Source organism: Mus caroli, chromosome 5 (assembly GCF_900094665.2).
Source record: "Mus caroli chromosome 5, CAROLI_EIJ_v1.1, whole genome shotgun sequence".
Classification (NCBI taxonomy): Eukaryota; Metazoa; Chordata; class Mammalia; order Rodentia; family Muridae; genus Mus; species Mus caroli.
This window is the reverse complement of record NC_034574.1, coordinates 56,238,921-56,255,100: the sequence shown is the minus strand read 5'-3', so window position 1 is coordinate 56,255,100 and position 16,180 is coordinate 56,238,921. Positions and strand designations below refer to the sequence as shown.

The 16,180-nt window shown below is 36.6% G+C and overlaps 1 protein-coding gene across 1 annotated transcript in view; it reads right to left on the bottom strand.

Moving 5' to 3' along the window:
* Positions 1-16,180, bottom strand: part of Dthd1 (death domain containing 1) — a 71,519-nt gene that overhangs the window by 15,772 nt on the left and 39,567 nt on the right. The gene's annotated exons all lie outside the window — the stretch shown is intronic.

Genomic DNA, 16,180 nt, shown 5'->3' with positions numbered 1-16,180 from the left:
TGAAAGAGAGGCCCATTGGACTTCCCAACTTTATATGCCCCAGTACAGGGGAATGCCAGGGCCAAGGGGTGGGGGTGGGTGGGTGGGGGACTGGGGGGGGGAGTCTATTGGGGACTTCTTGGCTAGCATTGGAAATGTAATTGAGGAAATTACCTAATTAAAAAAACTGGAAATAGATCTACCTGAAGACCCAGCAATACCACTCTTGGGCATATACCTAAAGGATGCCCCACCATGCCACAGGGGCACATGTTCTACTCTGTTCATAGTGGCCTTATTTGTGATAGCCAGAAGCTGGAAATAACCTAGATTTCCCCCAACAGAAGAATGGAATCAGAAAATGTGGTTCATTTACACAATGGAATACTACTCAGCTATTAAGAGCAAGGGCATCCTGAAGCAAATGGCTGGTACTAGAAAATATCATCCTGAGGGAGGTAACTCAGATCGGAAAATACATGCATGGTATGTACTCACTAATAAGTGTATATTAGCCAAAAAAGAGTACAGAATACCCAGGATACAATCCACAGAACTCAAAAAGGTTAACAAGCCAAATGGCCCAAGTGAGGGTGCCTCAATCCCACATGGGAGGAAGAAGAAAGCAATCACACGGGGGAGGGAGGGAGGCTTCTGTGTGGGAAAGGGGACATTCTGATACTTCTTTAGCATACGTGGGGAGATGCAATGTGCATGAGTAGTCACAAGACAGGAAACCCATTCAAGAACAAAGTGCAGATGCTATCAATGTCCAACTTGGTGAACCAATGCATTTTACTGGGTTACATACAGAAATTCAAGGATGACTTACAAGAGCAGAATGACTCAAAGATAGCTGCATCACCAAAGCCTACCAAAGCATGAGACAAATAGCAAATCTGAGAGTCTGGAGCACACTTCATAGCCTGCAGGCAGCTCAACAGGGTGAAGTGTCTTTTCCAGTTGCCTCAGCTGGTTCAAACTTATTCCAGCCAGAATGGCCAAGGTCAATTTTAAAAAAAGGAAAAATTCTTGCTGACAAGTCTGTAGGGTAAGTGGGACATTAATCCATTGCTGATAGGAATGCAAACCTCTACATCCACTATGAAAATTGGTGGGAAGTAGTAATGAAATTGTGAGCAGAGGTAACTTCAGATTCAGTTAGACACCCAAGTAGGCATATACCCAAAAGACAACTCCTCCTATTACAGAGACACTTGTTTAACCATGTTCATTACTACTTCATTCAAATAGTCAGAAATGGGAAACAGCCTCTCAGTGGATAAAGAAACTGTACATCTTCACAAAGGCTATTACTGGACTGTTTAAAACAAACAAACAACAAGCAAAAATAAAATCATAAGATTCACAGCATAAAATTCAAATAGATGGAGCTAGAAAAAAAATAATCCTGAAGCAGGTAATACAGGTAATACTCAAAAAGACAAATATGATATGCATTTGCTTATATGTGGATATAGTTAACTCTTCAATAAGCAGACTATAATCTGTCTAACCATAAAGGCTAGATGTAATTAAGGAACTGGGGAGTAGAGAAATCTCAAGGAAGCAGAAATAGAATAGATAGTTTGGATGGATGGATAGATGGAGAAAAACCAGGAATAGTACAACCAAATGGGAAGGGGAGGGAAAAACATTAGGAAGGAGGAAATAGAGGAGACTTTGAAGTGGCAATTTCTGGTTTCTTTGGAGACTCAGTTGTGTCATGTGATACATTTCTTGAAAGTGTCTTATGAAATGATGATTTGCTGAAGCCAACCCCATGAAAGGATATTTTGCTGAGAACAGATATGTGGTATGTTTCTGGAAGCTGTCTTGAGAAAGGGCATAATGCCAGTGTGGATGCTTAAGAGAATATGTGATGTTTAAAGAGAATATAAATAAAACCTCACAGAGAGTGAGCGGATGTTCTTGCATTGGTTGCCTTGCAGCTTTTCACTGGTCTTTCCTGATTTTGTCTTGAAATTACTTTGTAGAGAGAAATGCAACAAAGAATTTCTTGTGGTATTCCAGCTGCTTCTTGCCCTGTCCACAGACTTGTGCCAATTAGGCAGAGCCTGGCAGTTTCTTCTCTATTGAGTCACTGCTGCTGATTCTTGTTTGATGTTTTTGACTAGACTACTGATATCTTGACAATGAAGATTTGTATCTCCCCAAAGAACTACTTCTAAACAGGTTCACATCCAACCCCCACGTCCTATTAATCATTTTTCCCCTACCTTTAATCAGTGGACTAGAAGGGAGTTTGAAGCAAAAAGGCATAGTTAAAACTAAAGGCCACTGAAAGAATTTTAAAGAAAATGAAAGCAATAGAAGGTGTGTGTGTGTGTGTGTGTGTGTGTGTGTGAATGAAAAGAATCTAAACAGAATCACCAAATAATTAGGGAGATAAAGCTCCAATGAGACATCTCTCACCACCAAATAAAACTCCATTGCCAGGGAATGGGTTATATACAATTTACTTGTTGGCAAAAGGGACTTCATGGAACCCCCTTACAATCCAGGCTACTGCTAAAGCTATTGTTTGCTCCCCACAAATTGATAGTAAGTCCCTATTGCTGAAGATAACATCTACACACCTCATTTAACACAGAGAAGCTAACCTTCTGCCTATCTAGAAACTTCATCTCTATTAGCTAGTGTTCGTGGCCCTACAGAGCCCTCAGAATTCTACCAAAGGAGAAAGGTAAACACATACCCAACTACAAAACTGATATTTAAAATGGAAGCCTGCCTACAAGATAGACTGATACAAAAGTGGCACAAAAGCTGTAGGAATAACCAGCCACTATTGAATTGGATTTAAGACCCCTGCCATGAGATGGAATTCATAGAGGACACTGTTCAGATGTCCCAGAATCTGAGACTATATAGGCCAGTGACCCAGAAAAAACAAAATGTTATGTTCTAATAAAGAAACATAACAATATAATGTCTGTTGTACTCATAAATCGGTGTCTCATTCATCATGGAAACTTCCTTCTTCAGTAGATGGGAACAAATATAGAAAACCACAATAGGATAATGTACAAAGAGTGAGAAATCTTGGAACACTCATTTCTAAATAGGGTATATTCATCAAATCCCTCCCCTCAGGGCCTAGAGAAGTCGGTGAAAGATTGAAATAGCCTGTGTGTATGCAGGGCAACAAGGAAAGAAGGCCTTGTAGATACAGCAGGACTGATGCACATAGGAACTTACAGAGGCTCTGGCAACCTGAACAGGATCTGCGTACATCTAAGCCAAACCTAAGTTTTGAGAGGGGATGTGGACACAGCACTTAGAACTAACCCAGAAGTTATCTTCAGTTGATTACTGCATGTGAAGGGAAAAAAATCTCACTGGGTACATAAGCCACACTTAAGGACAGGCTCAATATCCAGCAGGTTATGGGCAACACAAAATGAGCTCAATCATATATTTGGAGGGCTTTGATTTTTTGTTTGTTTGTTTGTGTGTGTGTGTGTTTATTTTTTTCTCATAATTCTTTGGGCTTTTCTTTTTCCTATATATCATTTACTTATATTATGGTTTTCAGTTTTGCTTTTATGGCGTTTCTGTTCATAAAATTGTGTGTCTTTATGTGTGTTTCTTGTGCTTTCTCTTTGGTCTTGTTTTTCCTGTTTGTTTTGTTCTCTTCTGGTTCATTTTTGTTTTATTTTATTTAATATTTCTAAATGTCTCTTTGTTTTCTAATAGGAGCAAGCCAGAATGGAGTCGATTTAGGTCAATGGGGAGGTGGGGAGGACCTTGTAGGAGATGAAGGGGTTAAACTATAACTAGAATATATTGAATGAAAAACAAATCTATTTGACTTTTTTAAAGAAAAAAATTGTTTGAAACTTTTTAAACTGCATTCTGGGATAATTACCTTTTCCTTTTTATAAACTACATCTTTCATAATTTCTGTTAATGAAGAAATGTTGATGATAAACATTTAGTTTTAGATACCAGGATATTTAAAGCTCAATATTGATTTGAATCTTAATTTTGTTGATGACTGTTTTCCCACAGGAGATTAAGTCATTACAGTACTGCCCTCTGTGTGGATCTTGATATATACGGAAATTACTCAGCTATCAGCCTAATTGTTCTCTCCTTGAATGTGTCCTACATGATTTTAATGAACTTTTTCTTTTCTTTGGTATTCCTTCATTTATCAGTAAAACTTCAGAGATTTGATGTTTGATTAGTACTTCTTTCCTAAAATCTCCTGGACTCCTTCCATATGGAAAATTAATTTAAAAAATGATAACACTATTCTCTCTATTTTTCCATCTAATGTTTACCATCTCTTTCATGCCCCATATAGCCTTCTATCTTGTCTAGATGTTTTGGAGTCTCTGTCCCTTTATATCTGTCACTCTTGTCAAATTTTAACTTACCTCAGATATAGTTTTCTGTGTAGATATTTCCTTCTATGATTTTTTAAACCTTTCAGTTAATTTCTCAAATACTATGTGTATTTAAATGATTATCCTCATTAAAGAACACCAAGTCGTTTTTAAACCTGTGCTCACCCAAGGTGCCAGACAACTACAGGAACCCCTCATTTTTTTGTCAAGAATCTTGGCATTTGTGAAGTAACCTAGAAGCCTAGATTGGAAAGAATTTGTTTCTTTTCAGAATATTTTATTTTGCTTTACTTCTGAAAATACACAAGGCTGAGAAACAATATCAAAATATTATTCTCTGTAAAGTCTGATTATGCTACAGTGTTTGAGACTCATGTTTCACACTCAGGGTGAAACTAGTTGCTCACATTACTTAGCTTCAAGCATTTGTCATAATGCATGAATGCATCTGGTGCTCCAATTGGTACCAACAAAAGTTATAGTCTCTGGGGTCTTGGATCTATCCTCCTTATTCTTCAGTGTTGGGAACCATTGGAACCATTACTCACTAAGACTAGCTTGTTCAAAAACTGTTTGCTTAAGAACGTTTAGAATAAGGGTTACCATTAATTTATATTCCAAAACATTATGGTAAATGGGTGGTTTAATTTATTGTTTTACATTTTCATGGGATATTATATTTTTCTATATAAAACTAAATTTAAAGCTAATCAAATGTATATGTATATTCTGTATGGGAATTTGGGGGGGTGAGTCTTATTTTTTTAACCTTAATTATGGGTATAATTTTTATAAACTCTATTTCATGTGACCAACTCTATCATCCTTTATTTTGCCTGATGATCTTACTTCTGCATCATGTCACTCTGACAAACCTTACCCATTAGTTTCTCAATATCTGCATTGAGTTTAACTCTAATTTTTAACCAACTCTTCAGAAAATATTAAATATTCTTTATTGTCTATAATTTTACCTGAAATCTGAGAAATTGGCTGATTTTATTTTGTTTCACTAGTATCTGTCATATAAACATAGAAGATGGGCTGGGCATGGTGGTGCACTCCTTTAATCCCAGCACTTGGGAGGTAGAGGCAGGCAGATTTCTGAGTTCGAGGCCAGTGTGGACTACAAAGTGAGTTCCAGGATAGCCAGGGCTACACAGAGAAACCCTGTCTTGAAAATCAAAACAAAACAAAACACAAAAAAAACAAAACAAAAAAGCAAAAAACAAAAACAAAATAAAAAAACAAAACATAGATGTTAATGCAAAAATTTATAACATGAGTACAAGACATATCTTATATATTTCTTATATAATGGTTTTGCAACTCTTTAAAATTTGGTTCCAACAATAATGCAATTAGTAAACCTATAATTAGTGATTATTTGTCTGAATTATATTCTGCTTGTAAACCTTGTACTTCCTTGTTATGTTAAAGTGTTTCAATGTTCCTGTAGGTTCCTAAAGACATAAGTAATTTTTGTCATTCAAATACAATTTCATGGTTGGTTGTTAAGAGAAAGTACAATTTTTTTGCTATCATGTTTCTTTGGGAAAATGCTTCTACTTTTGAATAATCCTGCAAATAAAAATTCATGCCGTGACTTTTAAAAAATTGAATTTTCTTAAAAGACAAGTTACTGATCTTTATTATCAGAATATTTAACATTATAATAAAACATTTTATTTTTTATTATTATATTTTCATTATTAAAACCAAAACATCAGATTTTCTCTCTTCCACAAATCCCTCCAGATCCTCTATTTCTCCCTCTCAATTTTAAGTTCTTTCTTAAAAAGGAAACAAATATACAATATAGCAAAACTCTCCCAAAATAAGAAACCATTAGACTACATCGAAAAAGAGGGGGGAAAAATCCCACAAAGTACCAAATAAATGCACACACAAACAAACTGTGCAGTCTAATTGTATATTGGTCAACTATTCCTGAACACAAGACCTGTCCTGGAGTGGTTGATATACCCAGTGTCAGTCTACTGGAGAAAACTGATTTTCACTCTTCCAGAAGGTATTTAGACATTTAGCTTAATGTCTAGATTTCCATTCATTTCTTTATAAAAAAGAACAATGAAATAAATATAATAAGATAAAATAAAAACTATCACACTGAAGTTGATCAAGTCAAGCCAACAGAAGGAAAAAAAGACCAAGAGAAGACACTTGAATAAACATCCACTCAATCACACACTCAAGAGTCCCATGAAAACACTAAACTGGAAGCCATATTATACTCACTGTGGACCTGGTGTGGACCCATTGAAGCAATGTGCATGCTACTTCAGTCTCAGTGAGCTCATATAAGCTATGCTCACATAGATTTACAGAGCATTCTTTTCTTGGTGTCCTTCATCCCTTCTGATTCTTAAATTCTCTCTGCCTCCTCTTCCTGGGGTTCCCCCAAGTTGTGAGGGGAGGGATTTGTTGGAGACATCTCATTTAAGAAGGACTGAGTGTCCCAAGGTCTCTCAGTCTCTGCATAATTTAACATAATATTTCTTAGTTGAACTCATTATCTGACTGACAGAGGATGGACCATAAAGCAATACAGATGTTGCTAAAATTGACTTTAATATAGAAAGCATGGAACTAAGTTCTAACAAACTCTAAAACTGTTGTTAAGTTCAATGTTTCTGAAAAAAAAAACTCAAATTACTCTGTTTTTTTTTCTGATAGGGTTTAATACATACATACATACATACACACATATATGTATATGTGTGTATTAAATATATATATATATATATATAATTCATATGTACTATATGTATATATTTTTCTGAAATTGTTTTTTACTATCCATCAACAGGGTAATGAATTGTGCTTTTTAAAATAGTAATTATATTTATTCTGAAAATTTTACACATAGTATAGAATATATCTAAATCATATCTGTATCTTTCACCCCCCCCCCATACACACACTCTAACTTCTCCTTGTTCTCCCAACACATTTTCCTTCCAATTAATTTTCTATTTACAACCCACTGAGTACATCTAGTGCTACCCACATGTGATAGTGACAGTTTCATTTTTAATCTTAATATAATTACATAAAATAACTACACCTGAAAACTGTAAGCAATGCTAAGGTTCTTGTGACCATGATAAAATTTCTCCCATCTCAGAATCTTCTAATTTACTTAGTGAAGATTCTTTTAGCAGTTCGGGTTCTTAGAAACAAATTACGTTTTGAAAATCATTTTCAGCATGGTAGGGAGTGGGCAATGAAAGTCTGAAACCGAGAGAAAGTGATGCTTTTGATTGCAAGCTCTTGCAATAGCACATTCACAGTTCCTTCCTTTAACCTATTTAATGTGGTGGAAGAGCAAATGTTGTGACACCTTTTTTTTTTTTTTTTAAACTAGCAATGGCATGACAATATGTCATGAGTTCACAGGGTCATTTTGTTTGTTTTTCTAAGGGAAGTTCAGTCTCAGCAGAAGTTAGGTCCGGATTGCTTATGTAAGGCTGCCACCAAGGTATTACTCAGAGCTCCAGCCTCAGGTAGACTCCAGCTTTGTGTCTGGAGCCCTGCCCGACTCTATTCAAAGCAAAACCACCAAACAGGTGGGAGAAGTACAAGGTTGTCACAACCCAAGCTGATGAAAAACAAGCAAATGTCATATAGACAGCCATCTGGGTGACTTCAGAAGTGTGTGTTCCGGCACCAAACAGTCTAACCACTTCCTTCCACTTAATTTTTTAACTCCATTTTTTAAAGGTGCTTTCCTTCTTCCAGTGTACAATGGCATGTAATGTCAACAAAATGTTCTGGAACATTTCTGAAATGAGTTGCTTCAGGCACAACTTAGAAATGATTTACTGGAAATGATTGTATTATGAGGCCTCAAATTTTCACTTGTATTGCTGACATGGTCAATTTCATAAGGGCATCTTGATTACCGAGGACCACTAAGACCAGTTAGATCATTTTTCAGACCTCAGCTCAACTTCTTAGCCACCATATGAATAGTATCCATGACGTTTTTCCTTGAAGACATCATGGAGGCTAGATATTTACAATTTTCCTTACTCTGGCTGATGCTTTCCCAAGACTGTAGGCAAAGAGGCTTCTTGTCTTGTGTTTCTTCTCTGCCCAGAAGGTAACTCACTATTGGTCTTCTGTAACTGTCCTATTTTAACACATTTTACCAATTTTGTTTATTCTTTGATGCTTATTTGTTTCTTTCCTTAACATGTCTCATTTTCTCTTATTTTACCACCTATAGTATAAGCTGTATTCATTAAGGCATTTATGCAGCAAGCATTGGTTACATCTAACTGTGCCAAGCATTGTTCTTTATCCTTGTTGAACAATGAATAATAAAGGAACAGAACAAAGTTCCCCTGAAGTCATAGGGCTTACTTAAATCCTTGCTATGTCAATCTTTCTTCAATATAGCTAACACATGAGGCTCAAGTGCTTTAGAGAGAAACACAGTTAAATCAAGTAAGAAGGCTCTAGAGTGTTGGGTTATGAATCCAGAAATATATTTGCTATTAAATAGATTCAGAGAAGGCTTTAGAAAGAATGTGAAACTTGACCATGAGATGACTATTGACGCATTGACATATAGGTAGATATTAGGAGGACCATTCAGGACAGAGAAATCATTAACACATATTTAAATCAGAAGACAGGGTAGAGTAACCTAGAAGTAGGGACAGGCTAACTGTGGGATTGCAGGTGAACAAGGGAAGGAGATGGGATACAAAAGCTTGGAATCAATAGCCAAGAAGGCCATGTATAGAATTTACAGTAGCTGTCCCTTATGATTGCTGTGTATTTTCTGAACTCAGTATCCTTCAGCCTCCATGGTATCATGGTCAATTGTGGATACAATTATTTATTAGGAATACCAGAGATAAAAAATTGATAAATCTTATAGAACTTTTTAATAGTAAATTATCAATTGTTCCATTTTATTGTTAGTTGTGCTTATTTACACATTAACCTGTCTAATTTATAAACTAAACTTTATCATAGCTGTATATACATTAAAAATGTTATTCACTTAGGTTTCAATAACTTCTAGCATGCACTGGGAATCATGGTGTGGTGGTTTGAACATGCTCAGCCCACACTATTAGGAGGTAAGGCCTTGTTGGTGGAAGTGTGTCACTGTGGGGATGGACAATGAGACCAGCCTCCTAACCAAGTGAGAGCTAGTCTTCTCTTAGCAGCCTTCACTTTATAGATTCAAAATGAATATAGGAATTTGCTAGCTGTGAATACATGTAATCCAATTTCTAACTTAGGGAAATAGCTACAAAGTAATTTTTGGCTTTCATGATTGTATTAGTCGGGGTTCTCTGGAGTCACAGAACTTATGGAATGGTTCTATATGTTAAGGGAATTTATTGTAATGACTTATATAGTCTGTAGTCCAACTAACCCAACAAGGCCCAGCTGTAAATGGGAAGTCCAAGAATCTAGTAGCTGCTCAGTCCCTCAGGACTGGGTGTTTGAAATGGTCTTTTGTATAAGCTTGAATCCTGAAGAAGTAGGTCCCAACAGATGTGCTGGCAATTTAGTGCAAGCAGATGAAGAAGAGTGATCCTTCTTTCTTCCAGTGTCATTATGTAGACCCCCAGCAGAAGGTGTGCCCTAGATTAGAGGTGTGTACCACCATGCCTAGATTTGGGACTTGCTTGGTCTCAGGCTGGCCTCGAATTCAGAGATCTTCTTGTCTTTGTCTCCTGGGATTGAAGCCATGTACCACCTTGCTTTGGCCTAAACTTTTCATAGACACTGTGTCTCAAGTTCTTCATGTTAAGATCTGGGTCAGAAGCCTGAGTCTTCCATCTTCAAGATCTGGATCACAGGTGTGCCCTTCATTTCTGAATTATAGTTCATTCTATGTACAGTCAAATTGACAACCAGGATATAGCCATCACACTCGGAATATATTTCCTGCTCAGAATGGAGCCCTTGCTCTGAGAGAATCATTGAAGTGTATGGAGTAGACATGTGACCTGAATGATGTTTTGAAAGATACTTTGCCCTCTAAATCAGTGGTTCTCAATCTTCCTAATGCTGCAACCTTTGAATACATTTCTTCATGTTGTGGTGACCCCAAACCATAAAATTATTTTCCATTTTTGCTGCTACTTCATAACTATAATTTTGATACTGTCATGAATATGTGACCCCTGTGAAAAGGTTGTTCAGCTCTCAAAGGTATCATGACTGACAGGTTGAGAACTGTTGCTTTAATGAAGGATGAGCATAGAAGAGCAAGACAAGCTTCAGACTGTGATTGTTATTCTTTGCCGACATCTTAGATGGATTTGTGATTGTTGAGAAACACACCTCTGGTGTCTGTACATTGAAATTAGACTGAGAATGAAAGACTCACTCTGAATGTGGGCTGCAAAATCCCATGGGATAGAGTCCAGACTGAATTAAAATGTAAAAAGTAAAAATATGCTGGACCTAATATTAGTTTATCACAGATTTCTGAAATATATCAATAGGAGAACACCCCAGTGCTATACCAATGAGCCACCCTTGTCACCAAGCCTTCCTGTCCTGACAGACTCTCACCTCTGTCTGAACCAGAATAAGTTCTTCCTTCCTTAGCTTGTTTCTCATAAGTTCACAGTGATGAGAAAAGTACATATTATGCACTTTATATAGGAACATTATTGTACATTAGGCCCTTGACATACCAAACATAGTTTTTTAAAGAGTTAATATATGAATGAGCAAAATATGGAGGTTGGAGGGTGCAAGGTATTCTCACGAACAGGAAGCAAACAAGTACAAGTTATAGATGACCTTCACTTTTTAAGGAACCACACTGTACATTAGCATTTTACCTTGTGATTGCTTGTATGCAAATGTATGTGACTATACACACACAGAGCATATAGTGACTGCTTAATGATACTCTGTGTCTTTGAGATGCTTATTCAAATATTCTCAAAGTATTGAACTCATGGTTTAAAAATATATTCAATCTGTAACCCTGTAATGATCACCTAGCTCTCTAGACCTTCCCAACATACTTGGGTAGATTTGTTTGTTGTAAAAGTTAAATGTTAATATGTTTTAAACTAGGATCATGTCAGAGGAGAAGGTGTTCAAACTGTTCTAAGTGGTGCTTAACATTTTTAACTTCTTGTACTTATGAAAATTAAGCCACAACATTTATTTTGTGAAAAGTATTTACTATTTGCTTTCTGTGGGTACTTCTATTTCCTGGCAAGTGAAACATTTTAATTCTGCTTAGCTGAGCTCTGGTGCTTTTAATTCTAAACTTTGTGGAGAAGTCTGTTCTCACAAAACAAAGGTCATGGTTTCAATTCCCATTTAGGTATTCACTGGTTGTAAAAGAGGAAAAACACTTCCGCAGCCACAAATTCTTTCTCAGCCCTGTGAACTTACTTGCAAAAGTTTTGTGTAAAAGTTATGGCCAAGAGTGTGAATCTGGAAAGTCCTGTACAAACCCATCTGGGAAGAAAGGAAAGTACAGATGGCATATTGATAGTCAATTTGTCTACAAAAAGCAGCAGACATTTAAGATGTTCTATCTTTAAAGTGATGGTGTAGTTTCAAGATGATAAGTTTCAAGGTTGAATACTTTTAAGACTTGCGGAAATGACCTCATTAATCTAGTTATTCATAAAACACTTTCTGAAATTGTGTTTCTATCAGGCACTTTACGGCAATGTTGAGGAGAAAAACATGTTCATCTCTATTGTCAATTGTGAGAAGTCAAAAAAAAAAAAAAAAACTTAAGAGACAGAGGATGGGAAAGAGTACAGATTTGATTCTGCCGTACAGATTTGACATTACTGTCATAGGCATGAGCAAAAGCTATGAATACCTGCTTGAGAATGGGTTATCTGGCTTTCTACGATGGATACAGGGGTATGATACCCATGAGGCCCAGTCCCTTCCCAAAGAGCTAATACTGTTAACAGCTGCTAGAGTAGAGTCCGTATCATTTTCTCTAATGGTGTAAGCACCAGAGAACTATGTGGAAAGAAGAAAAAGACACTTGAGGAAGAAGAAGGAGGTAGACCAGGATAATAGGAAGAATGAAAGAAAGAATTATAAATGGTATAAATGTTATGTGAATGTATGTGTGTGTGTAGTATATATATATATATATATATATATATATATATATATATGTGTGTGTGTGTGTGTGTGTGTGTGTGTGTGTGTGTGTAATATGGATATATATATGTATATATATATAAGCATTTTAGAAAAGATTTTAATGTTCACCTATTTAAACACACACATACATACAAAATACATAAGCAGATATGCAATATATCTGTATTAGTATTTCTTAGGGATTGGTAATCCCTCAATAAATTGTCAAAATAATTTCCACAGAAGGTAATAAAAACAGTGGGGTTGAAAAGTATTTAAAATCATCTGTTGAGAAACAGTAAGCAAGGCATTGTAATGGAGTGTGGTAGCTACAACAGCAGATGAAGTGCACAATCCGTGGCTGTGCATGTCAGGAACACTGAGGTTGAAATAGAGAGGAAAGTTGGGACAGCTTCCTGGGAGATGTCACACTGAGGCAGAAACACAAGAAGTGGCAAACAGGCACAGGCAGATTAGTGAAGAGTGTGTGTCCGAGTTAAAGCAGAAAAATAGCTCAGGACATGATTATGGTGATCAGATATAAACTTTCACAGAGGAAATCTGTATAAACTCCTAAGTTAGCTAGCTTGGCTAATTTACCTACTTATTTCATGAACCATACAGGCCACAGAGGAAATACAGATAAAGGAAGGTTGAGTCTATGTCATGTGCTTTTTTAACATGAAGTTCCTTTCCCTGTGTATAAGATCTCTCTTCCAATTGTCTGATACCATGGAAATAAACTCTCAGGCCTTTCTGCTAGGAAGATCTACTGCACTCTGATTTGCCTCCTAATCACACCAAAGCTGTAGAACAGCAACTCGGCTTTCTGGGGGAAAAAAATGTGCTCAACTAAGCAGCCTAGAGAGTATCCAAGTCGTTATATATTTACCTGATCAACTCCTCAGCCTGACAGGAAAGGACTTGCAGGCTAAAATATTAGTCTGAGAACATCCCAGTGCCCCATTCAGCCCAGAGTGGTGAGTCTCAGGGAAGCTGATTGGAGGTGGATATGAAGCACCCTCCACATGTAGTCAGACATACTTAGTGCCTAGTCTGCACTAGGCTCATCATTTAAGGTAGGACATGGCTAGGACAGACTAGATCTAAATACAACAAAATAAACCCAAAGAGGGTTATAGGCTAAACAATGGCTAGTACATGGAGGGATAAGAAGAGCAAATAACATGTGAGCAGAGACTTGAATGTCAGAGAAGCATCTACAGAAGCCCATTCAAATTTTTCCTTTAAGGCAATTGAAATAGTTAATGTGTGAGGTGATGCCTATGCTAATTATAACAGCTCGAACATTCCATGTTATATAGATATAAAAAATTTACCTAATAAATATACGTATATCTTGGTTACTGCAGTTGGTGAGTGAACCCAGAACCTCACACATGATAAACACGTGCTCTATCACTCAGTTACATCCCAGACAACATAAGTACAATTATGGTGTCCATTAACATCAAAATAAGAGCTAGAGTTGCTGCTTGGTAGAGAATGAGGAGAACCAACTTCTGAAGCTTTTCATAAGATACACACCCAGAGACCCACACACACAGACACACACACACAGACACACACACACACACATATAGTGGGTGAAAGGAAATCATGAATAAATATAGAGAAAAGAGTGCAGATGCACAAATGGGAGTGGATGCTCCTTTAGATGACTGTACTGTCCTGAACATAGCTCAGATTTTTGCCATCCATTGTTGAACAGCATGTGCTCAGAACCCCACTCAGAACCCCAGTACCTCCTTCAAACCATCAGGCAAAGGCTCCCAAGGCTCAGCGCTTGCTCCTCTGCACTGAGGCTGCTTTCATTTGGCTGGTGTCCATGGGTGTGCTGTTCGCTAACTTTTTCCAGTCATTTCTCTAAGTTTTTTTTTTTCCCCATATTTACAACTTCTAGAGAGAATCTAGATACCTGCACATCTCTTCTGTTTACTGGGCTAAGAATCGAAGTTTTATCTGCTTAGGAGGCAACCATGCAGAGGTTGCTGAACATCCACCCTGGGAACAAATTCTCTGTGTGGGATTCCCTCATCTGCACTTAGCCCTACAATCCTCGACAACATGACTGGACCTGCTCTGTCTTCACTCCCGGGAACATAAGAACAATGGCATTGCATCACGGGCTTCTATGAGGATTTAATGACACAATGCATGTAAAAGCACTTAACAAGATTTTTGTGTTTTGGACGTTATGTTAATGGCCTTAATTGAAATGTGAATTTCTGCTAAGGTATTTAAATCTCTCACCCCAATAAAATGCATTCCATTTTCTTGCTGTAGGTCGGATTTCTCTTCAAGTCTAATGGTTACATTCCCATGAACAGAAAAAGAGAGTAATGTAATCAACACGAAATATCTACTGGTTTTAGCTTCCGGAGATGCTATTTTCAACCTCTGAACAACTATTAATGCATTATTTCACCATTATCTATCTAATCAGGTCTAACCTTATAATGCAGTTTTATGTGTGTGTTTTACATACTCCATTAGGTTACATGCATCTAGGAAAGTGTTATTCCACAGAAATAGAATTTCAGATACATATTAGAATTGATTTGTATAACATTATTTAAACTGATCAAACAAAAAAGATATTACAAATGCATCATTTCATCATCATAAACAAATTATGATTCATTAATACATCTTTAGTGATGTAAGATTTCCCTTTTATAGCTAGCCATGTGTGTATAGTAGACACTACTCTTGACAACATAGTTTCTGACTACATTTTATTTCAGCAGTTCAGGGTTTAGAATAACACACAACAGATCACACTCCTTTTCAGAAGTACAATTTATGTTTGTTAATTATGGACAGTACAAAAAGCAGTTGCGATGGTTCACACCTGAACTCCTAACAGTTGGCATTTAAGCAAAGGGGTTTGTAGTTCAAGGTCATCCTCAGTTACCTAGGAATTTATGAAGACTACATGAGACACATAAAAAAAAATACAAAATCTGTATATGGAAAACATGTTGCTGAAGTTGAAAACAGAAAAGGTAAAAACAGAAAAAAAATTAGCTTTCTTTAAAAGTAAAAAATGAGAGCCGGGCGTGGTGGCGCACGCCTTTAATCCCAGCACTCGGGAGGCAGAGGCAGGCGGATTTCTGAGTTCGAGGCTAGCCTGGTCTACAAAGTGAGTTCCAGGACAGCCAGGGCTATACAGAGAAACCCTGTCTCGAAAAACCAAAAAAAAAAAAAAAAAAAAAAAAAAAAAAAGTAAAAAATGTTTTCTTGCAAGACAGTAATAATGATATTTCAGCATTATTTTCCATCATTAATATATGTTAACTATACTCATACATGGAAAAAAGTTACTTATATAATAAAAAATTGTATATATTTTATGTGTTTGATTTTTCTAGAAAATAATTTAATGTGATTTTCTGACATGAGGCAGATTAGTAGATATGAATAACTTGTAAGATAAACATGCTGGAAACTGTTTTACTGATATTATTTTGATGCTATTGCCATGTTCAGAATGATTGGGCCTTCAAGTGCAGTCTGAAATGCATTCAGTGTTTTCATAAATGATGTCTCAGTAACTCAGATCATGACTCCAAAGATGAATGGCATTGTGCACACATTCTTTAACAAAATGCTATAAAGAACAACTCAAAGCACATTGCTCTAGTTAGAGAATCTAACATTGACAATAG